Below are 25110 nucleotides of genomic sequence, written 5' to 3'. Positions count from 1 at the left end.
CCATCCATGCCATTTTTGTCTCACAACCTCCCTCTTGTGCGCTTCTTGGCCCTGAGGAGGTCCGTGAGGCAGCGACTGACTACAAATCAACAGGACCTCCCTCTGTGTCAATTGGGCCTTCAGAATCTGTGATTGACTACTTTTCGGCTCCGATGCACAGCCCCTTGGGGTTCCCACTTGTGACGCCTGTGTTGGATCTGCTGGCACCAACATCGACGGCAACAATCACCCCTTCGTTTCCCCTTCTCGATGCCAAGGTTTTGCTTTCTCGTCGCCAATCAATTTCGTGAACAGCATCGGTGGATCAGTCCACTTCAGGCTTCCTTCCTCTGCTTTTGGAGGAGCCTCCTGCTATTTTCTCCTTGACACACCCGTATTTTGGTGATGTGGGTGATCACATGACTGAGCTTCCTCCAAAGTTCCATTGTGTTTCTGCCCTTGGTGACGCTAGTGGCCTTGATTCTTCCCCATCCTCTGGCCTGTTTTCGCACCTTCGCTTTGGAGCCTAAATCTGCCTTTGCTCAGCTTTTGCAGAGAGTTAACTTAGTTTTGAGGCTGATGCTACCTTCTGTGGTAGTGGCCATTGATCCCCTACTTGGGGTGCTTCAGCAGAGTCAGCTGTGTACTGAGCCTGCGCTTCCCTTCTGTGAACCCCTCTTTGATATTCTGTTGGGCACTTGGGCTAAACCTGTTTAAAGGGCCTCATTGGACCGGTCCATATCTCATAGGCACCATCCTGCCCCTGGAGACCCTCTCTGCCTTTCCCATCAGCCTACTCCACACAGTTTTGCGGTTCATTGTCCTACAGCCTCCCCCAACATTGGCGCCATGCCTGACGTACCTCTGGACAGAGATTCTGAGGTTCTGGATGCTTTTGTCAATATATTTTTTTTCTGCTACCAGCTCCACCTTAGGGTCCCTTAAGACGGCCTGCGTTTTCGGTCATTTTTCGCAAGCGCTCTGGGGTTCGGTCTTGGGCCTTCTCTCCTCCATCCCTGATGACTCCTGGGACACTTTCCCAGCTCTTCCATAATGGCTATGAGGTGCCTACATTACTGATTTGTTGTGGCATGGGTACCACAGATTCTGTCGGAAGTGCCATGTCCCTTTGGGGGGCTGTTTGCTGGCGTGCACGACTACGTAACTCTGGTTGTTCTGAGGCTGTTCAGGCAGTCTTGGTGGGCATGCCTTTAATGGTCAATACCTGTTCTGCTCTCAAGCTAACTCCTCTTTACCCTGTTTTCAGGATAGTCGGGGTGGAGCAAAATCTTAATACTTGATTGCCACAGTCATCTTGTTCCTCCCTTACTCGGTCGAGCTGGGAATGATCTGCATTCCCTTCTGTGTGGACAATTATAGGACTGTACCAGTTGTCTTCTTCTTTTATCTTGTCCCTCGACGTGCCGTCTGTGTGGTGCCCTGCCTCGCCAGGAATTTTATTTCTGCATTCTACCCTGTTGATAAAAGGTTGGGTTCCCTGGTTGTTCTCTGGGACGCTCCTTAATTTCTGACCCTGTCGGTGTCTACGCCAGTGGCTGCACGGTCTTCTTTGCTTTCTACCCAGGTTCTGATTGGGGTTTTTTATGATATTGTGCAGATGCACTGTTGCCTTGTTCTCTGTCCGACAGGGTACTTAGTCTGCATGCCTTACAGGTTTTCCTCAATATGTTTCTAAAACCATTGTACCCCTTATAGGGGACTCCACATGCCGTGCTTGGTGCAATGGTCAAAGTCGGCAGATGGTGCACTGGGGTCCTTCTTCCCCCCTGTTTATTGAGTGTTTTTCCGCACTTGACTGTGGGTTCTTCCCCTGCACTCTGATGCTGTTCTTTTCTAGCTGATGCAAGGAATGGGGCATGGTTCTGGGCCTACAGTTCTTTGTCCGGGTCCACCCTGAGTGGTGTTCTTTCTTTCTGTCTTCAGAGGCTAGTGCTTCTTGTTCTAGTTCTTGCTATACATAGCAGAGACGGGCTCCTGTCTGCCCCTTTTTATCTCTTAGATACCTTGTGGCCATCCCTTATCCGTATCTTGGTATGAGTGGCCCACTTGGCCTCTGTACCTCTTCTATGCCTCTGCATGGCCTGTTTTTCCTCTGCTACTGCCTTGTGCGAAGCTGTGGTTGCTTTTACTTTTTGATAGGAAGTATTTCCTTGACACTCCCGAGGCCAACCTAAATGTTTCATTACTGGGCTGACTGTTCTTCAGGTGTGCCTTTTGCCCTTTTTGGAGGTATGTGGCAAATGCTCCTCTACCGTTCTTCTTGGACTTGGGTTCCTTGCCCATCCACTCCGGGTTGGATCGTACAGAAGTTTGTACTCCCTTAGGATTTTTTCCGGGAAATTTCCTCTACTGCTTGCGAATGCTGTAGCAGTTCACACCCATTGGAAGCTCTTCTTCCTTTTACTAATAGGCTACAAAGTATGATCTTAGGTGGTGTCAGGATCCTCAACCACGATGTTCTTTGAGTTGTTGTTGGCTGGGCACAGGTTGTCCTGTGCATACAAGGGCTTTCCTTTGCTTCTGGCGTTCCTGCTTCGTAGGGTGTTGGCACTGCCTCACTATCTGTTCCTTCTCTCCTTTACACTGGCCCTTTGGCTGGACTTTCATTTCTGGCATTGGTCTTCCAATACTAATTTCTTTTATGCTGTGACCCGGTTGTCTCCATAGGCCTCCCAGGTGATGGTCTTGTCTACCTCAGTCCCTTTTTCAAGTCCTCCATAGTGGTCTTTATTTTGCTAATCTTGAAGATTTGTTTATAGCCTCCGGTTTTTCTTTTCTGTTGTCTCTTGACTGCCTGCTTGTACCGTTCTGTCAGTAGTGCTGATTCTTTCTGCTTTCTTGGTTATCTAGGATGTGTACTTCCGCCCCACCCTCTGCCTTTAGATGGGGCCATGTGGCTGGTTTCCAGTTTGCCGCTGCCTCGCCTTGGGCCCATGACTGTTCTAATTATGTGTTTTATACCTTCCTTTTCTTGGGATTCTATGCTGCATAGTCCCGGAGAGCCTCCTCTCTCTCTCACAATGTTTCCTCTGCCTAACATGGTCTATGGCCATGATTGTTGCTATTGCTCGCAATGCTTCATCAGCTATTGGTCGAAGCCCTCTGCCTTGCCTAGCCCAGTAATTTTAACTCTTCTCCTTATCCTGCCTTCTTCCATCCCTCCCTCCCTTCCTTCCTGACAAGCGGTCTCTCTCTTTTTCTTATGCACGCCGGATAGCATAGTCAGGTATATTTCTTGGAATCAGTTTGCAGATCCTCCTCCGGGATGGTATTGCTTGGGTATCTATTCTAAGGTACGGAATCTGCGTCTAGAATTCTTTATCAGATGGATATCAGATGAATAAGTTAGTTACCTTTGGTAACGCCTGATCTGGTAGAAGGTATATCTAGCCGCAAATTCTTACCGATACACACCCACCCCATTCTTCCTGCTATGTGAACTGGTTCTCCTTTTTTTCCACATCCCTTCTATGCACCTAAGTGCTTTTCTTTAGAATAACATATATATATATATATACAGATATTTTAGATGAGACATTTTGGAAACATTCTCTTTTTGAGGGTCTAACCATAATATTACAAACATTGACACTATGTCATTTACCATCATTATTTATGTAACAAGAAAATATTTACATGTGGTGGATTGATGGAACTGTTTATGCTTGGCTTTTATTTACAGCATTTGAGATTGAATTCTTTCTCTCATCACAACCCAATTTTCATACCATGATTTCATGTTTTGTATTATGCATTTATATACATTTTTTAACCAATGTATTGTTTTTTAAAAACAACACCGGGCACTTGCTCTGTATATAAATACAAGTTGCTAAAGATACCGGCCATCAAAGGGTCAATGGAGGTGTGGCCAGAACCATCAAGTGCCGCCTCTGAACAATTGGACTCTATAAGTACCCTCTTTACTTTTTATGCAACGTATCATGTGATCAAGCCTCTGGCTAGAGGCGAAACGCGTCATGCGGACTTGCTGGGTGCTATTCTGTATGAAATAAACCACTGAGTTCTGCACGCATTTTGGGTCTGTCTTATCCGTTTTTCCAGTTCGAGTGAGGTGACTGAGGCGCGGCTGCGTCGAACGGAGTTCAAGTAATTATTTCCACTGTGTTTCGCTTCTGTGGTGGAAGACAGACCCCTCCTTCGTTTGGATTGGCTTGGCGGCAGGAAGCAGTCGTTTCTGTAACCCGGAAATACTAATTACAGTGCTCCGGCGAGGAGCAGACCGCGAAAAGCCCCTGGACACCGAGTGGATTTCCTACTTTGCAAACAGGAGTCTCAGCTGATCGGCGACGGCTCAGTTCCGGACAGCTTTCTAGTCAGCCCGTGACAGGTAGGACACTTTCGGTTAAAGTTCCAGTAAGGAGTTGTGCAGGCTGTATTAGCGCATCAGTATTCGGCGTTCCGAGACTTAGGCGCTACGGCAGTTTCAGAGGATTTATCGAACTGACATTAACCCTAATAACACAACTACACTGTTGTCAGCAAAATGTCTGCGGATACGTTGCGACATAGAGAGGAGGCAGCGGGCAGTATGTTCGACAAATCCCCGGCTGGGGAGTTGGACCCGCTTAAACAAACACCCTTGGGCAATACCAGTGAAGCCAACCCCACTTTGAGAGACACGTTCAAAAAAATGGAGAAACTTATTAAAAAGGAGCAAGGCAAGTGGTGGGAAAATAAATCCTTATCGAGGTATTTGGCGGTGGGAAGAGTGCCGAGGGGACTGAGAATCTCATTAGCCCCAGTTATGAAACGCCAGATCCATTAATGTTAACAAGATGGGCTGAAACCAACCTGGATTGTTCAGCAAAATTAATGGCCCTCCTAGTGGAATACGCTGAAAGCGATCGAGTTAAATTACAAGCAGAAATTGATTTACTCGAAATAGAAATTCAAGGATTTGGGCCAAGTGAACAATCGGACAAGTTCAGAAAAGAGATGATGCTGAGGGTTAAGAAGGATGAGGAGGTGATAAAAAAACGCAAAGCCTTCAAATTTGAGCGTGATCGCCTCGACTATTTAAATGGCCAAATTTTCACGTACGCAAAAAAGTACGAGAATGTGAAAGCCCGGGCACGGAAAGTGCGACAACCAAACGATGGCAGCAATACTGTCTCAATTTCATCAACAGATGCAAGTCTGGCTTCGGGCAGTGAGGCGGAAAACGAGGTGGCAGGACCCTCCACGGTAGGGCCAACCATACTGTCTCTAGCGCAAGAAGTGAGCTGTCTCTGCCAAGACCGGCGAGACACTTTAAGACCAAGAGTCCTAGGCAAGACTCAGGCAAACAAAACCGGGCTAACCAAAAGCAACATGCCCGAAGGAAGTGTCGCCAACACAAAACAGCTCAATCCAAATCAACCGGCCAGAGGCAGATGGAACAGATCAAAACGCAAGGCAAATCAGAACTAAATTCAAAATCTGTTGTTAATCTCTCGCACATCATCCTATCCACCAATGATGAGATGATTCTAGGGTTAGGATTATCCTACTGTCCACCATCGAATTTCAACTATGTTGACACAAGAATGGACACCTATCGCTTCATACGAAAACTTAAACTACAAAAATTCTTTGCTCTTCAACCCAACAAAGGAAAAAAACAAACAGGGATACTTAAAAGTCCCTCGTTATTGGAAGCAGGGGACCGTGGTGCTTTTGAGGAGATCTGGAGTCTTCAACAGGAAGTGGAACCGGTGCTGGATTTGCCTTTGGTGACCTCAAGGCAAGACCAAGGGATGAGCAATACTCCTTTCAAACCCAGATCCACTTTCCAACCTGTGTTAACCCATGACAATATAGATGTTTACCATGACTTGGTCGTGAAAGAACTTAAACAACTATATACATCAACCAACAAGAAACAAATGATGATTAACAACAAAAACCAATGTTACCACAATTTAATCAAAAAATTGGAATCGGACAAAACCATAATTATCCGCCAAGCAGATAAAGGTGGGAACATTGTACTATGGCCACGTGCTTTGTACATAGCTGAGGCTGAAAACCAACTTGCAGACAACTCATGCTACAAAAAGAGCAATATGTCAACCGTAAAAGCATCATGGGAAGACCAGAACCTGAAACTCATGGCATGGAGAAGTGCCAAACTGATTTCCAATGATGAATACAGGTTCATGAAAAAAGACTTCCCGGTTATCCCATCTTTCTATCTAATACCCAAAATACACAAGGATTTAAATAAACCACAGGGCAGGCCGATCATATCTGCAATTAACAGTTCAACAGAAAACATCTCAAAATACATTGACTTTTTTCTCCAGGAATGGGTAAAAGGACTCCCCTCATTTGTCCAGGACACTTCTGATTTTATCAGGAAAATGAGTGATGTAGTCTGGAGTAATGACTGTTTATTGATAACTCTTGATGTGTCATCTCTCTATACATCAATCAAACATGCTGATGGGATCAAGGCTGTTGATTTCTATTTGAACAAGAGACCAATGAACTTTTTTGCACATAATAGAATGCTACTTTCTATGATTCAAGTGTGCTTGGAACAGATTTTTTTTGTATTTGAGAGCCAGGTCTACCAACAGGTGAGAGGAGTAGCCATGGGGTCTTGCTTCTCTCCGAGTCTGGCGTGTCTCCACATGGGACTCTGGGAGGAGCAGACCCTGGGCAACACCTACAGAACAACTATGCAACAACATGTTCCGCTTTACCTGAGATATATCGATGATATATTTATGGTATGGCGAGGCACAATGGCAGAAGCTAATGCTTTTGTGGATGCTTTAAATGACAACTGTTTAAATTTATGTTTCACCTCTCATATTGATGCTAATTCTGTTACCTTTTTGGACACTGAAGTTTATGTTGCAGATTCTGTTCTACATACAAAGCTCCCTAGAAAGCCTACAGCTGGCAACACGGTGCTACACGCATCAAGCCAACATCCTCAACACCTCATCAACAGCATCCCCTTCGGGGAGATGCTGCGGATCAGGCGTATCTGCAGTAATGACTCAGATTGTCACAAGGCTCATGAGGAGAGTAAGCAGCGATTTGTGTCCAGGGGATATTCTGACAAAACTGTCCAACGGGCAATAAATAGATCTCTCACTGTAACTAGAGAAGATAGCATTGCTATTAAAAATAAAATGAAAATCTCTGCAGTGGATGGCACCATAAATCAACCTAGGGTCATCATGACATTCAATAAACAGCACAAGGAAATCCGGCGGATTTTCTATAAAAACTGGAATCTGATAACTGGGGACCCAGTTATTGGTAAATTCATTACCACCAAGCCAGATATTGCATATAGGAAATCTCCATCCATGTCTAACCATTTGGTGAGTAATGTACTGGAAAAATCAATCTCTGCGACTTGGGGTGCTCTGAGCGGAGGCTTTAAGAAGTGTTCGGTCTGTAAAGCGTGCAGACATGGCTGCAATAAAACGCAGTACACTGTACCTTTCAAAAGTACTCCTGTTAAAATTAAGAAACGCATGTCGTGCAAGACTGAATTCGCAGTCTATGTGCTGCAGTGTCCCTGTGGGCTTAGGTACGTGGGCAGTACCCGCTTGCCTGTGCACAGGCGGATACTGCAGCACATACGGGCCATCGTGGGCAAAGATCAAGCCTATCCCGTGGCCCGTCACTTTGAGACGCGACACAACAGTGATCCTTCTGTGTTACTTTACTTTGCCATCGACTGCGTCATGCCACTCAAAAGAGGAGGAGACAGGGATGCTAAGCTCCGCCTATTAGAAACTAGGTACATCATAGAATTGGACTGCAAGACACCACGAGGTCTTAACGCGAGTGAGGACCTATATACTTGTTTATAATACAACATTGGGAATTGTCTAGCATGCCACAGTCATCAATATGATTTTCTAGTTGTCTAGTTAACTGTTTGCACCTTGCACTTTACTGTATGGATAACAAATTTTTGAATGAACTGTCCTTTGTAAAATCTTGGGGTAAGGGTGAAGAGGAAATGATTAAGTATTAGGTTTCCACCCTCCAATTCCTTTCTTGCATTGAAAATAATTGTTTTTAAAAAATTGATTTTTTCACACTTTTGCACTATTTTAGCTCTTTCATTGACAGGATTTTTTTATAAGGATGTGTACTTAATTGCAGTCGAGATCTTTGATGGATAAAATATGGTACTTTGGCCACTTCAAATTGGTGTTGATATATTGGTCTTTTGTTATATCTGTTGAAGATCAAAGGGATTTCAATGATATTTTTTATTGAGGTTTTTTTGGTACAGAAATATAGTGTTAGTATGAATGGGTTGCATTATGCAGATATTTTAGATGAGACATTTTGGAAACATTCTCTTTTTGAGGGTCTAACCATAATATTACAAACATTGACACTATGTCATTTACCATCATTATTTATGTAACAAGATAATATTTACATGTGGTGGATTGATGGAACTGTTTATGCTTGGCTTTTATTTACAGCATTTGAGATTGAATTCTTTCTCTCATCACAACCCAATTTTCATACCATGATTTCATGTTTTGTATTATGCATTTATATACATTTTTTGACCAATGTATTGTTTTTTAAAAAGAACACCGGGCACTTGCTCTGTATATAAATACAAGTTGCTAAAGATACCGGCCATCAAAGGGTCAATGGAGGTGTGGCCAGAACCATCAAGTGCCGCCTCTGAACAATTGGACTCTATAAGTACCCTCTTTACTTTTTATGCAACGTATCATGTGATCAAGCCTCTGGCTAGAGGCGAAACGCGTCATGCGGACTTGCTGGGTGCTATTCTATATGAAATAAACCACTGAGTTCTGCACGCATTTTGGGTCTGTCTTATCCGTTTTTCCAGTTCGAGTGAGGTGACTGAGGCGCGGCTGCGTCGAACGGAGTTCAAGTAAATATATATATATATATATATATATATATATATATATATATATATATATATATATATATATATATATATATGTCATGAGCAGTGTAAGCAGTCACGTAATTGTGTGGGTGTAACTTGTAGTCACCATGGCAACAAACCAATGCCAATTAGGGATGACAATTATGACTCATGTGATGATTTGAACATGTATAAAAAGCGTTAGTTTGCCTGGTCAGATGTTAGTGAGCAAGGCGGGGTAGCCGCCGAAACGCGTCTGAGCAGAAGTTGATGTGAAATAAACACCCTTGAACTAAGATACACGGAGTCCGCGCCTTCTTGGATGGTGAAGTTTGGTGTGGTGAAATATATATATATATATATATATATATATATATATATATATATATATATATATATATATATATATATATATAACTATTCCGATCCTGTAGTTGCAGCAGTAGATAGAACAATCTGAAAGAAACAGGTTAGTATTAGATTCCTTACCTTAGAATATCCCAAGCCGTCAGACTGGATCTTAAAATTTTTACATAGCAGTACCGGAATGACGTCGCCGGAGTACTTAGACGCCGCTCTCGCGCAATGATGTTATTTCTTCTTTTTTCTGCGCCAGCAAGCGCAGATCTGGAAAAAGTGGTACCCTTAGTCAATTTTTGACTAAACTTTTTCGATCATTTTTGATCTACTTCGAAGTCTGTACGACTCCGACGGTGCCTTCTACTTCTATGACCCGGCCCCATACTTTGGTCCTGAGTATCAGGAGATGGGTGGTGAGGGGGATTAGGAGGAGTCTGAAGACCCTCTGGCACGGGGATGTCAGTCTTACCAGGACTGGTCAGGAGAGCTAGGGGACGCCAGTAGTCTGGATACCTCGCCAGACACTGGTTTTGTCTCCCCTCCTACCGTGGCTACGGAGGTGAGGGCTGCTTATAGTGTGGTGTTGAGGCGGGCAGCCAAGGCCTTACACCTCGAGCTCACCGTTGCGCCGGTTAGGACTAACCTCCTCACTGAGGTTCTTAAACCGTAGCCAAGCTCAGCTGAGCCTCTGCTGCCGTTTAATGAGGCCTTGTCTGACGTAAGGAAGGAAGGGGCGCCCCCACACGTGCTGCCAGCCACGCACCGCAGTCTAACATCCAGCGCGGTGGCGGCTGTGGAAACCGCCGTGGCGGCGGTCGGGGACAACGGCGCTGCCAGTCCACACCTGCCCCTGCAACATGTGCCTCGAAACCTTCCTAGTCCGAGCTTTCAGGCCCATGTGAAGCCAGTGGGAGGCAGGGTTTGCCATCACCACCTCCACTGGCGCACTGTTACATCGGACAGGTGGGTGCTGCAAACGTCCGAAGGGGCTACTCCCTCCCCTTCGAGGTGACCCGTCCAGCCATGCCACAGCAGTAACACCGCGTGTCGGGGGATCACTTGATACTTCTCAGGGAGGAAGTTACGGCCCTCTTGGCCAAGGGGGCCATCGAGCGCGTTCCTGGGCCAGAAGTAGGGTGTGGTTGTTACTCCCACTACTTTCTGGTACCCAAGAAGGGCATAGGGGGCCTACGCCCTATCTTGGACCTGCGGAACGTCAACGGCTTCCTCCGGCAGGAGAAGTTCAAGATGCTGACACTAGCTCAGGTGCTAGCTTCCCAGGACCCGGGAGACTGGATGGTAGATTGGACTTGCAGGACGCTTATTTTCATATCCCCGTCCTGCCGGCTCACTGGCGTTACCTGCAGTTCACGGTAGGCCACGAGCACTTTCAGTTTACCGTGCTCCCCTTCGGCCTTACCAGTGCCACACGGGTGTTCACGAAAGTGATGGCGGTGGTCGCAGCTCATCTGCACAGGTTAGGGGTTTCAGTCTTTCCCTACCTCGACGACTGGTTGTTGAAGGCGGGCTCGCCCCAGACAGTCGTCAGCCACCTCCAGACTACGGCCGACCTCCTGCACCTGCTGGGGTTCTCCATCAATGTGCTGAAGTCCCACCTGTATCCCTCTCAAAAGCTCCTCTTCATCGGAGCGGTTCTAGACTCAGCGAGGTTTCGGGTTTATCCTCCCGAACAGCGGGTTCGGGATATTCAGGCTATGATTCCGATCTTTCAGCCGTTATCCCGAGTCTCGGTCAGGTTGACGCTGCGGCTTCTGGGGCTGATGGCCTCCTGGATCCTTCTGGTGCATCACGCCAGGTGGTGGATGCGGGCTCTGTAGTGGGACCTGAAGTTTCAGTGGGCCCAGCATCAGGGCAACTTGTCTGACCATGTCTTGATCTCGGAGGGCACTGCAAAACAGTTGCAGTGGTGGCTCACGGACCGCGATTGGGTCAGCGGCAGATCCCTCTCTCTACCCCAACGCGAGCACGTAGTTGTGACGGACACGTCCCTCCTGGGCTGCGGGGGGCACATGGGAGAGGCGGAGATCAGAGGCCTCTGGTCTCTGGCGGAGTCCCAGCTCTACATCAACCTTCTGGAGCTGCGGGCGATCCGGCTTGCACTGAAGGCATTCCTCCCCTCTGTCCCGGGGAGTGTAGTGCAGGTGTTCACGGACAACACCACCGCCCTGTGGTACTGCAACAAACAGGGCGGGGTGAGGTCGTGGACCCTATGCCAGGAGGCCCTGCGCCTCTGGCAGTGGCTGGAACATCAAGGCGTGACCCTGGTGGTTCAACACCTGGCAGGTTCTCTGAACGCCAGGGCGGACAAACTCAGCCGTCGGTGCATGATGGATCACGAATGGCGTCTGAACTTGGACGTGGCGCAAGGCCTCTTTCAGCAGTGGGGGGAGCCTTGGTTAGATCTATTCGCCACCGAAGAGAACGTGCAATGTCATCAGTTCTGCGCGTTGGAATTTCCAAGGCGGCACTCGTTCAACGACGCTTTTCGTTGCGAGTGGAGCTGCGGTCTGTTGTACGCCTTTCCACCTATACCACTTCTGCCCAGAGTGCTGAAGAAGATCAGGTGTGACCGGGCCCAAGTTATCCTTGTGGCTCTGGACTGGGCACGAAGATACTGGTATCCCGAGCTACTCAGTATGTCTGTCGATCCCCCGATTCGTCTGCCTCTTCAGGAGGACCTTCTGTCGCAGCAGAAGGGGACGGTCCTCCACCCGAACCTTTCCAGTCTCCACCTCCATGCTTGGAGATTGAGCGGCGACAGTTGAGGCCATTTGACTTGCCTCCTGAAGTTTGTACTGTGATTCTGGCACCCAGGCATCCCTCCACAAAGTCGGTATACGCCTGCAGGTGGAACAAATTTGTGGCATGGTGCATAGCAAAGGCTGTGGATCCTCTCTCTGCACCCCTTTCTAAGGTTCTCCTCTTCCTTCTTTCTCTTGCCCAGCAGGGCTCTGCTCTGGGCACCATCAAGGGCTACCTTTCTGCCCTTTCAGCCTTCTTAAGGCTACCTGATCAGCCATCTTTGTTGAAGTCCCCCATTGTAAATAGGTTTTTGAAGGGCATCACACACATGTTTCCTCCTGTTCCTTTCGTGATGCCTCAGTGGGACTTGAACCTTGTACTTGCTTTTTTGATGTGCGCTCCTTTTGAGCCACTTCATAACTGTCCTCTCCGCCTTCGTACTCTGAAGACTGCTTTCCTGGATGCCATCACTTCTGCCAGGTGGGTGAGTGAGCTCCAGGCTCTTTCCTCTAAACCTAGACCCTCTTTCTTGCCCAAGGTAGTCACAGCCTTCCACATCGGGCAGTCCATCACCTTGCCCACCTTCTTTCCGCCTCCGCATCCCTCGGAAGAGGAAGAGAGGCTCCACCGCCTGGACCCAAAACGTGCGCTCTCCTTCTATCTGGATCGCACTCGCCAGTTCCGGGTGGATGACCAACTCTTTGTTGGTTACGTTGGTGCTAAGAAAGGTCGGGCGGTGCACAAGCGGACCATCTCTCGGTGGGTCGTCTTTTGCAGCTACTCCTTGGCTAAAAGGAGGCTCCTGTTGGGCTGAGGGCCCATTCCACTCGGGCCACGGCGGCTACTACTGCCCTGAGCTGGGGAGTCCCCTTGCAGGACATATGTCAGGCAGCTACGTGGGCCTCGCTGTACACTTTTGCAAGACACTACTGCCTGGACAGCCAAGTCCGGAGGGATGGCTTCTTTGGCCGTGCGGGCGAGGGTGGCGTCTAAGTACTCCGACGACGTCATTCCGGCGTCCACGACGCCGACGACGGACGCGGAGCCGCAGACGACGCCTAACGACGCGCAAGGGGTACTGCTATGCAAAAATTTGCGGATCCAGTCTGACGCCTGGGGATATTCTAAGGTAAGGAATCTAATACTAACTACTGTTTCTTACAGATATATCGTTACCGAAGGTAAGTAACTTGTTCAATGGGTACAAAAGGGGGTGGTGACGGACGGAGCATCTGAACCAATCAAACACTCACACCCAGTCAACAGATCTGGGTTTAATCCATCACCCTTCTTTAGCCCACTCTGCCACCCCAGTTCAGACATGGCCATATGCAAATCAGTCTGACCCTGTGCCTCATCGGAACAGTCCAGCCTGAACTGCCAAGCCATGCCTTCCCTGGACCGGAAACAAGCTTCCTAGGACCGGTTTCTGGCATTACAGCCGTCTTCAGCCAGGCTTGCTTGAATCCAGTGACAAAGTGAGCAAAGGACTCACGTCTGAGCATACCCTGCCAACTTATGGCGAACAAAGCGGTACAAAAGGGGGTGGTGACGTACGGGACATCTGAACCAATCAAACACTTACACCCAGTCAACAGATCTGGGTTTAATCCATCACCGTTCTTTAGCCCACTCTGCCACCCCAGTTCAGACATGGCCATATGCAAATCAGTCTGACCCTGTGCCTCATGCGAACAGTCCAGCCCGAACTGCCAAGCCATGCCTTCCCTGGACCAGAAACAAGCTTCCTAGGACCGGTTTCTGGCATTAACAAGATAGAAAAAACGGGCACAGACTCCACTCTTTATTTGTGCTACTTTGTTTGAGGGATTCCACCATGTCCATATATATATATATATATTCATGACACACTAAAACAACCAATAATACTTAATATAAGAGTCTTTCAAAAAAGGATTCTTTTGGGGCATCCTGTTTCCGTAGCACTTTCGATACGTGGCGCTGTGTTTTAACGCAGAAAGTAGTTGCTGAAGAAACTGACGTCAGGGGAGGGCTTACATGGACTCTAACGATGTCACATCCGGTGGGTGAAGTAGTCGTGGAGTCGCTCGACGCAGTCTAACAACGTGCAGAGGTACTGCCGTAGAAATATTTCCGGATCCAGTGTGGTGCCTGGGGATAATTCTAAGGTAAGGAATCTGCGTCTAGATTACACCACCCAGGGTATGGCCAAGATGCCGAGTTGAATGGCCGCTCAAAGCTAAAGCTCCATCAGACAAAGCCCTATCCCTTAATGTAGCTGGGTTGCGCACTGCCAGCCGGTGCCATAAGACGCCTGCTGGTCATTGATACATCGTAGGGAATGCCTGTGTCGAAGCTGGGGCTGAAATGATGCTGTTGCTGGAGTATTTCATCGTGAGGCAAATTGCTAGGCCCTTGTCACCTGCCCCGGCACTGCAGTGGCACTGCCTTCGGGAGCCACTGTACTGACCGACATGAGCCACTATACCTGCGCCCTACACCTAGCGGGACTACATATCACCAGAGCTCCCCTCTGAAGGCCCCCGCTACCCTCTTCTATGAGGCAGTGTATGCCTCCACCGACTCGTGAACTTTGAGCTGCCAATAAGGAGCGGGACTCAGCAGAAAGCTGTTTCTGTGCACCTGGACCCCTCCATCTGGCACTCCATCAAGCAGCGGACTGGCCACTGCTTATGGCACATTCCAGAGTTGTACTGTAGCTTGCGGTGGAGAGTGCTGGTTAGGCGCTTCTTCATTAGGGATACCCTATTGGGAGGTAAGGCTAGCCTGGAATCTCCCAATAGACCCTGCTGCGACTGGGGCCGCTGGTGAACCTGGGTGCCGGATGCTGCCTCCTGCCCCTGCCTCTCTTGCACTGCCCTCCTCCTTCCTCAACGCTGCTGGGCTCTCCAGGGGCAGCTGCCTGCTGTAATTGGGATTGGGTTCCTCTGCAGTTGCGCCATGCACTGGCACACAAACGCTTCAGACTTCCAGCCCATTTGCCACTACAGCCTAGGGTTATCCACGGCTGCAAAACAGATTAGGTCACATCTGCACCTGCCTAGGTTACATCAGTGCTTGTACGGAACCCTGGGCATAACTTTGCAAGTATTGACCCTCTACTCCTGCCGTGTGTCTGCCTGGTAAGAGTGCGCTCCTACATTGTTTATTACACCCCACCCAGGACGCATCACCCTGCCTATGGCTGCCGTCTTCTACCTGCATTGCTCTGCTCACGTGAGGACGCCTGTGTTGCTGGGTCTGTGCCTGTGGTGGCTCTGGTGCTCTTACCCCATGTTTGTAGCCTACTGGTCACCTGTCCTTCTATTTTGCCACTTGCCTCCAGTCTTCTGTGGGTGGTCGCACTCATTTTCTCTGAAACCTACGACGACTGGCGGTGGCTCCGGGGTCCTGCATGGTGGTACCTGGAGGAGTTGGTGAGGCATTGTGTGTTGTGACCAGCGATGAGCCTTTCTCCTCACTTGCGCCCAATGGTGCTTGGCATGAGCTTTGACACACTCCGGGACTACAGATACCTCCATTCCATCATAAGGTGGAGTCCCCGATGTCTGATCTGCAGGCGGAGCCTGAACTTTATGCCTGTCCCTCTGCCTGAGTGGCCAAGCCCGGCATGTACAGTCATTTCCCAAGCTCGGATCTGTGTCTTCCCCCTTGATTGGTTTCTTCTCTGAGCCTCATATCGCGGCTGTGGTCCAAGTGACCCCTAACAACGACTTCTCAACTTTTGTAAGCAGAGGCCTTCGAATGTGACACAATTCTGTCCAGTGGCGGAGGGCAGAAGCACGGACGGTGAGGGCCCAAGCCGCTACCTGGGGCGGACGCAGTAATAGCGAAACTCAGGGTGGACTTTATTGATGGCCAATTTGACACCCAGGCCAGGAGGGTTGGATATGATGGGCGAATGCCTTGACCGCCATGAGAACCGAATCAAGGCTACCAAGGGGATAGTATTGAGTCTGGAGGACGGAGTTCCCCAAACAACGAAGAAACTGTAACGAATGAAAAAGCTCCTAAAGACTGTGGCAATGAAGATTAGGATGCTAGGGACAGGCGCAACAACCTGCAAATACTGGGGGTACCGGAATCCACCAATACTGGACTCCTGGATTTGTTTCTCGAACGGCTGTTAACCTGTTTGGTAAGGAACCCTTTACCCCCCATGTTTGTGGTAGAACAAACACATCACTCGCTAGGCCCTTGCCCCAATCCAGGTTGCCCATCGAGATCACTCATTGCTCGCCTCATAAACTTCAGGGAACCGAGACACTGCCCAACACCTCGCCAGAGAGCAGGGTCCTCTACAATGACAGGGCTCAACCATTTCCTTGTTTCCTGACTTCACTGCTTTGGTGCAAGAAACTTGCCATAAGTTCGCTGGTGTAAAAGCTATGCTGGGACTTAGTTATGGCATGCTATATCTGGCGCGCCTACGGGTGAAGATCAACTGCAAGCCCTGTTTTTTTTACACTCCAGGTGATGCATAGGCCTTTTGCCAGCAAAATTCTAGGAACCGTCCTTCCTCATCGTATAACTCCTGACCGGTCATTACCGGACATTCATTCCAGCACCAGTGTCGACCTCTTCATAACGGGTCGACAGTCCTGGACCCTCCAGTTATATTTCTTTTTGTCATGACCAACTGCAGTCCCTTGTCCAGGACTTTTCCTTCTATTTTCTTTGCGTTGTTGTGATGTTACATCTCCGATCCTTCGTAACCTAGATACCACACTTTCAAATGCTCCCATTGAACTTGGGTATCCACCATAAATTTGCTACCCTCTATGGTACACACACATATGATTATTGTATTGTTGTTTTTGGTGTATGAGGTTTACATTGGGGCTTGGTACTGGGCTTTTTTTATTCATGGTGTAGGTGGGGGGGTTGGGAAAGTTTGCTTTAATGCTTGCTTTTTTTTACCTTTATTCATTACACAATGATCGCTCTCACTTCATATACTCCACCCACACACACTATGCCACATTATCCGGATACCCACTCCAGAATTTAATCATTTACCTCACACGCTCCTGTCCTGGAATATTAGGGACTTAATATTACAGAAATGGCAAACAGTTTCTGCAGTATTTGACCTGCATTGGTGCACACGTAGCTTTTCTTCCTCCTATGCTACTAACTGGGGCACACAGCGCTTCTTCATCAATTATAGCTCCTAATCTAGAAGAGGCTATACTCTCATTCACAAAAATGTTCCCTTCAAGCACCTTTCCACCATCGCAGTTGGCGGTGGCCAATTTATTTTAGTGACCTGTGTACTTCCGAGACATTCCGTCTTGCTTGCCAACATTTATGCCCTCAATATAGGTTCACCGGAGTTCTTTCTGGCTGTCTCTGCCCAAATCGATCGGATGGATTTTGATCATTTTATAGTAGTTAGCGATTTTATTCTCCTCATGAACCCTGTCACTATGGCATCCTCACTGACCACCAAGCCTAGATCAATGCACGTACTGCATGATATTTGTGCTACTTACTTACTGTGTGATGCCTGGTGCGTAAAACGCACGTGACACCTGGGATTCACTCATTACTCGCCCCCACACAACATGTGGACCCGCATCATTTATTGCTTTCTCTCTACCACACTTTGCCCGTGGTTGCTATCCACCCAGCATCTTCCTCGCACGCTATCTGACCATTCTCCAGTTCTGGTTGGTTTTAATATCCCTTTTGGTGGAAGGCGGGAATGTCTGTGGCGTTTTCCAACTTTAGCTTTGCAGGACGAACTGTTCGGATCTGAGTTTCATATGGCAATTCTAGAATATTTCCAGTTTAACAAATGTTCTGTAGCATCCCATTCTGCACTCTGGGAGGCGTTCAAAGTCTTTATCCAAGGCATATGCATCTTGAAGCATTCTGGGTTCCTCAGAGACTTACGTGGTAGTCTTGCACGACTCGAGGGAGCCCTGGCGGACGTAGATCTCTAAATGTCGGGTGGTAATATGCCATCCGACACCCAGGCTAGGGCGACTCTCTTAAATTTATAGTGCAGCCTGGCTGATAGGGAGGTTCTTTATTTGAGTAAATATGCATGGGCCATAGATACGGGGCGGGTGAGCGTCCTGGGCGTATGCTAGCCCACTTGCTCCGCCCCCATGGGGCACCTCATACATCGCTGAACTAAGTAAAGATGCGGGCCAACGGGTCGCCTCCGATGAGAGTATCCTCGACAACCTGCTTGAGTATTATATTCAACGCCTTATCCACAATATTAGTAACCAGACTATGTATTTGGAGGAGGTTGGCATGGTGTGGCTCTCTAATACCCAGCGCCAATTCCTCAGTGAACCTATAACCTGTGAGAAAATAATACAAGCCATAGACTCCCTTGCTGGCTCCAAGGCGAGATGGTTATACTGGAGAATTTTATAAACTATTTAAACATCTCCTGCAACTGAGATTACTTGCGGTCTATGAGGAGTCACTCAAAATGGGTCCTCTACCCCATCCATGCAGAAAGTCATCATAACCCTTCTCCTCAAACCCGGTAAAGACCCCTTACACTGCAGTTCTTACAGACCGTTGTCACTTCTCAATCTAGACAATAAAAGTTTGGCGAAAGTTCTCTCCAATCAAATTTTGTTACTAATGGACCTCTGGCCACACATGCAGACTATGTCCCCCATCGATCTACCTCTTTAAATCTAACGGCAGTGTTATCAGTCCTCCATAGAACCTCACCAGATACACCTGCTGCAATTGCATTCCTAGACGCCAAGAAGACCTTCAACTCCTTGGAGTGGCCTTTCCTAGAAGCCGTTGTCCATAAACTGGGTGTCCCCTTTGGCTTCTCCTCCTTGATTGACCTGCTATAGACAAAACTCACTGCTTGTCGCAAGAGTCAGTGGCTCACTCACCACACAGTTCACTATAACGCGAAGCACTTGTCAGGGGTGTCCGTTATCCACTTTAGTATTCATTCTTGCGCTAGACCCTATAGTCAGACTCCTTTACATGAGCCACATACACCGCAGCATCCACTTCAAACATGGCCCATTACTCATTTCCCTTTACGCGGATGACATATTATTTGACAGGCACAAAAGGGGAACTTATTCCCACATTGACTGAACTGAGGTACTTTGGGAACCTATCCGGTCTTCAAATTAACTGGTCCAAGTCTGACCTTTTTCTGGAAATACCAGCTATGAGGCAGTTTTAATGTGACTACCCCCTTAACTGGTGTGAAAGGCCAGTTAAATACCTTGGAGTAGTGATCCATCCAGATAAAGAACAGGTAATAAGGCTCAACTATGTCTCCGCCATTGACACTGTTGACGCAAATCGATAAATGGATCTGATTGCCTCTCAATGGCCTGAAGAATTACAATCATAAAGTTAGTGATACTTCCCTGTTTCCTATACCCATTCCTCAATATTCCCATACCACTTACCAACTCGTTCTTCTCCTCCAAACGTAGTTTACTTCTTACCCTAATTTTGGCATGTCAAAGGCTTCATGCCAGTTGGGACACATTAGGTCTCCCCTATGAAAAAGGAGGATTGGGAGTGCTCCATTTTCAGTTTCCTTACCTGACTGCGCAATGCAAGTACACTCATCACTGGTACCATGCTGACGCCAATTTGCTCTACATAAAGGGTAGATCTTGCTTCCCCCACTCCTCTTGCATCTCTCCTTGGACCCTATGGATATCCAAAACCTGTCTACTACCTGCTGGGCGTGGAGGAAACTCTTGTGCCCTTTGGGGGGTACCCTCCTATAGTCTCCAGTCCAGATCCTGGCAGATAACCCTTGGCTCTCTATCACATGCGAAACTTTGGCGAGGTGCACGTTATCACGATATGACCTCCATGCGTTTGGCGATATCTCTTCTGAGGAGCATGATTTCACACACTCCACGGATCTGCGTTTTAGTGCGGCCCAACTTCTGGATCATTTTATTATACATCACATGCCCACTGCACTGCGTTCCATCCTTTCTACCTATCCACTTGCTCCAGAATTCTCTCCGCTGACGCTAGTCATTAACGATCCAGATGGGATACACTTGGTGTCTAAAATATATCATGCTAGCATGGCACTGCTCCCAGCACACGCTGAGAAGCTCAGATCCAACTGGGGGCATGACCTGGGAAGGCCCATAACAGATTAATCTGATAGAGACTTCTAGCAGGAAATTCTTTACCTTTGAATTTCCCATTCGTCAGACTGGATTCGGAAACTTTTGCTGAGCAATAACTCTTGCGCACGACGTCGGGTGGCTCCATTCAGCCCCGCATGACGTCAGCATCGTTAACGTTGGTTATCATATCACGGTGTCTATATAGGCACCACCCAGGCGCGCTGATATCAGTTCTTTTCTTTGTGCGCCAGTTAAGTGCTGATACGGAAAGAGCCCTCTGCCGCTTTTTGGCAGGCTTTTTCTCGCCTTTTGTTGAAATTTTTATTTTTTCGACTTTGTGTGCGAGATATGTCTTCAAGAAAGACAGGTTTCGGGGAGGAGCTTCACGCGCATCTGAGATGGCCGCGTGAGCACAGGGCTCCCGAGACCCTCGCCACCTCCCACATCTATCGTGAATCATATCTGATTACGAAGACGGGTTATTGAAGATGAAACCCAGTTGATATAATAGATGCTTTCAGAAATTGATTTGTACTCTGGGAACCGCAACTACGACACTTTGAACTTTTGTGGCCTGCCCCATGGAGTCACCCGGAGCTCGAGTTGTTAGAGTGCCCAGGCAGTAGTTGAACAACAGCGGTCTGCGGGGCTCTGAGCACAGCCTTGGATTTGACTTTCGGTTTTGTTTTTGGGTCTTTGGCCTTATCCTATCTCAAGACTGATCTGGTAGCCTGAGGTGCAGCCGGACCCCCGTGCATTCATCGTGTGCCAACGGCTGCGTATTTCTGGTCGCTCCGATATAACTGCTGGAATTCGCTTTTGGAGATTCCTGTGTGTTAACAGGGAGGAGCCATTTTTACCAGGTCCCGAAGGCCCCCTCGGGGCACATTGCCCAATATGGCAGGCAGACCCGATAGCGAGTAACGAAAGACCAAGACCACTCACCGGGGGGTACTATTGAAACGAATGTTATGGATCGTTATACTCAACCCAAGGGGTCCCCCGGTGGCGTGAGTAAGACTCTGGATGAGGCAAGTGAAGGCCCTACCGCGTTTGCCGATTTAACTCTACAGTATGTCATGGGCGCCATTGCTGGTATGAAGACTTCGATTGGCCAGCAATATGAGGCTCTTGCCCTTAAGCTTGACACTGTGGCCATCGACGTCAACTTGATCAAACTGGACTTATCAAAGACTAACGAGAAGGTCAAATCCCTCGATGTGAAGACCTCCAGCCTTACGACTGATGTGTCCGACCTACAGACGGAGGTTCGCAATTTACGATCCTCCAACGCTCTCTTTGCTCGTCGGCTGGAGGATTTTGAAAGTCGGGCCAGACGCAATAATGTACGTATTATTGGGGTCCCTGAAAATTCGGAAGACCTCGCTGCATATCTCCCTGTGGAGGACCTCACTCTCAATCACCACGCCCCCAGAGGCCTGAGTAAATTCTTTGCGGTGGAACGTGCCCATAGAGTGCCGGGCGGGAAGCTGAAGCCGGGTGCTCCTCCGCGGCCGATCATCGCCAGAATTTTCAACTTTAGAGATAGAGACGCTATCCTGCAGGCATCGCGGGTAGGCGGCCCCATGAAGTTTGAGAACACTACGGTGAGCTTCTATCTGGACTTCACCCAGTTCGTACAGAAGCAAAGGATGGGGTTTCAGGGGGTGAAGCGACGATTGAGGGACATGGATTTGAAATACCCGATGCTTTTTCCTACCCGACTGCGTGTTGAATATGAGGATCGGACGTTTTTCTTTGACCGCCCTGAGAGAGTGAGTGACTGGCTTGATACACTGCCTTCGCGGCGTGATCGCACAGAACATTCTGGTGGAGCTGAAGGCGGCCCGTTGGAGCAGGAATGAGAAGTGGTTTCCGGTTTCCGAACATTGTGCATAACGTACAGCTGTGGTTCGATGACTTTTATGATTCCGTGACTTATGGTGGCACACCCAGGGGTGGCGGGGGGGGGAATGGGACTCTTTCCTCCTCCGGGTTTCTTTTTGTAGACTAGTTTAATGTTAGGGCGACAGGCACACTGCAAGTTGGGGTGGCTTTTGAGTCTAACGCAGGGGTGCAGGGTGGGGGGTTGTATCAGGCTTCTGTTGGGGGATGGGGGGTGTTTGGGTGTGTTTCATTTTTATTCAAGGCAACGTATCGTTTTACTTCTGGATCTGGGTGTTGTGTTTGCTGTGGGATGGGATTTGCATCCATTTCGGGGATGGGGGGTAGGGGGTTGAAACTACTGTGTTGGAATATTAACGGGTTGGGGGATAGGATAAAACGAGGGGTAGTGTTGCAACTGTTGAGACGCCTCTCCCCAGATGTAGTGTTATTGCAAGAGACACACTTGATTGGAAACACTTGTTACGCTATGAATCGGCGAGGATATCGTCTTGCTGCACATTCTGGGTTCACTACTGGTTCTAGGGGGGTGGGTATTCTAATTAAGAACTCTCTCCCCCTGGAGGTAGACAACATAATTCTTGACGATAGGGGGCGCTATGCTGCTCTCACTGGTAGGTGGGAGGGGAAGACTGTGTCACTGCTTTCTGTATATGTCCCACCTGGTCTACAGACTATGACTTTTGCTGATTTGGGGCGGGTGGTCCTGGGACTTCCGGATGGCCTCCTGGTGATGGGTGGAGATTTCAATTCTGTAGTCTCCGATAGAGAAGATCGGTATCCCCCCAGGGAACTTATGAGATTGCAATCTTGGCTGAGTGGCTTTCTGGAGACGCTGGGACTGGTAGACTGTTGGGGGTTGATGCATTCGGGACAGGCACAATACACCTTCCATTCGGGTGCCCACGGTAGTTACTCCAGACTAGATTATGTCTTGATGCCTGCTGCACAGGCCTCGTCAGTTAGGGAGGTTAGGCATCTGGCTCGGGGTATCTCGGATCACTCCCCACTGTGGCTCCTGATGGACGTGTAGATGGTTGCTGAGGGACGGGTGGCCCCGATTAATCCCTGGTATCTCCGTGACCCCAAAATCCGTGCTGAGTTTGTCAAGTCTCTGGATCATTATTTTGCTGAGAATGAGGGGTCTGTATCCTCTTCTGTTTCATTGTGGGAGGCATTTAAGACAGTTATCCGTGGACAGGCTCTATCCTTAATTGCTGGTGCCAAGAAAAGCAAAAATGAGGCGGTAGTCCACCTTGAGACCAAAATAGCTGAGCTGGAAGAGGATTTAGAGCTGGGTATTACTCGTGACAAGGTTCATGTCCTCAGTCTCAAACAACTTGATTATAGGGCGTTGGTAACAGACGCCGCTAAAGTTATGAGTAGAGAGCAGCAGGGCCGGCTGTAGGATGTGGGGGATAAGGCTGGAAAACTGATTGCGTGGTTAGCTAGAAAGGAGAGGGCGAGTCTTGTGGTTCCTGTGATTGAGAGAACTGATGGAGTGCGCGGAACTGACCCTGTTGAGATAGTTGAGAGTTTGGCTGAACATTTTCGAGATGTGTATTCCCCAGTCTCCAATAGACCTGAGGCAGACTCCCATTTGCTGTTGCGAGACATTGCGTTGCCTTGTCTGTCAGACTCGGATAGGGACTTGATGGACGCAGCACTTTCAGTGGACGAGGTGACGCTCGCTATTCGTTCTGTCCGTTCGGGGAAAGCTATGGGTCCTAATGGTCTTCTCATCGAGCTTTACAAGCTGCGTCCTGACGAAATGGCATCGTATCTTCGTGATATGTTTCTATAATCGCGAGGCATTGGCTCCTATCCTCGTGATCAGCGTCTTGCGACCATTGTGGTGATTCATAAGGAAGGGAAGCCTCGGGATCGCTGTGCGTCCTACAGGCCCATTTCGCTTCTGAACGCGGAACCTAAGATTCTCGCAAAGTTGCTGGCAAACCGCTTGATAAAGGTAATCAGTGACTTGATTCATCCAGACCAATCCGGTTTCATTCCGCATCGCAATACAGCGCTGAACCTGAGGCGCTTGCATGGCGTTCTGGCGAGAGCGGCGTAGCTGCGTGAGCCGGCCATCTTGGCTTCTTTGGATGCCACGATGGCCTTTGATACAGTGGAGTGGCCGTCCCTTTGGGCTGCCCTTGCGAAGTTTGGTTTTGGTCCTGGTTTCATCGGCTGGGTGAAACCTTTGTATGAGGAACCATTGGCGCAGATTGTTGTGAATGGTCGGGTTTCTAAGCCCTTTGTTCTTGGGAGGGGTACGCGGCAGGGCTGTCCGTTGTCCCCGCTTCTTTTCGTCCTTGCCTTGGAACCTCTAGCTGCCTGGTTGCGTTGGGAGCCATCGATGAGAGGTATTCAGTGGACCCCGGAATTTGAGGATCGCATATCGCTCTATGCAGATGACATTTTGTTGTACCTCACGTCGCCTCGAAAATCGTTGATTGTATTATTTGACGTGCTAACCTCGTTCGGAAGGAACTCCGGCCTTGTGATCAATTGGACCAAATCCTGCGTGTATGTGCTCTCGGGTGACATCCCTCCTTTACCACGTGGGTGTCCCATCCAGGTAACGCAGATGGGATTTAAGTATCTGGGGGTCTTTATAACATTAGACCCCGTGGTTCGCTACGATCGTAATCTGCTTCCTCCGCTCCAATGATTAAAATCTGACGTTGTGAGCTGGCGCAGGTTGCCGCTATCCCCCCTCGGGCGTGCAGCTCTTTTAAAAATTATGTCCTTGCCGCGGTTTTTATACGCGCTACAGAACTTGTTTGACGTAATTCCGACGAGCTACTTTCGGGAGGTAGATAGTTTGCAGAGGCGGCTGATATGGGATGGGCGTTCGCGTATTGCCCTCGCCAAGCTGACGCTTCCCTGGTATGACGGCGGTATTGCACTTCCGGATATCAGACGTTATTATTGGGCCTCGCAGCTGGGAGCGATCAACCATGGAATGTATGGCCCAGCGTTAAATTCTGCTTTCGAAATGAACAAGTGGTTGCTACCGGGCGGGGATTACAACAGGGCGCTTTACTCTAAAACTGAGGAGGAGAAACTTTC

Source organism: Lissotriton helveticus, chromosome 2_1 (assembly GCF_964261635.1).
Source record: "Lissotriton helveticus chromosome 2_1, aLisHel1.1, whole genome shotgun sequence".
NCBI classification, from domain to species: Eukaryota; Metazoa; Chordata; class Amphibia; order Caudata; family Salamandridae; genus Lissotriton; species Lissotriton helveticus.
The sequence above is the reverse complement of the archived record's forward strand: the minus strand, read 5'-3'. Positions refer to the sequence as shown.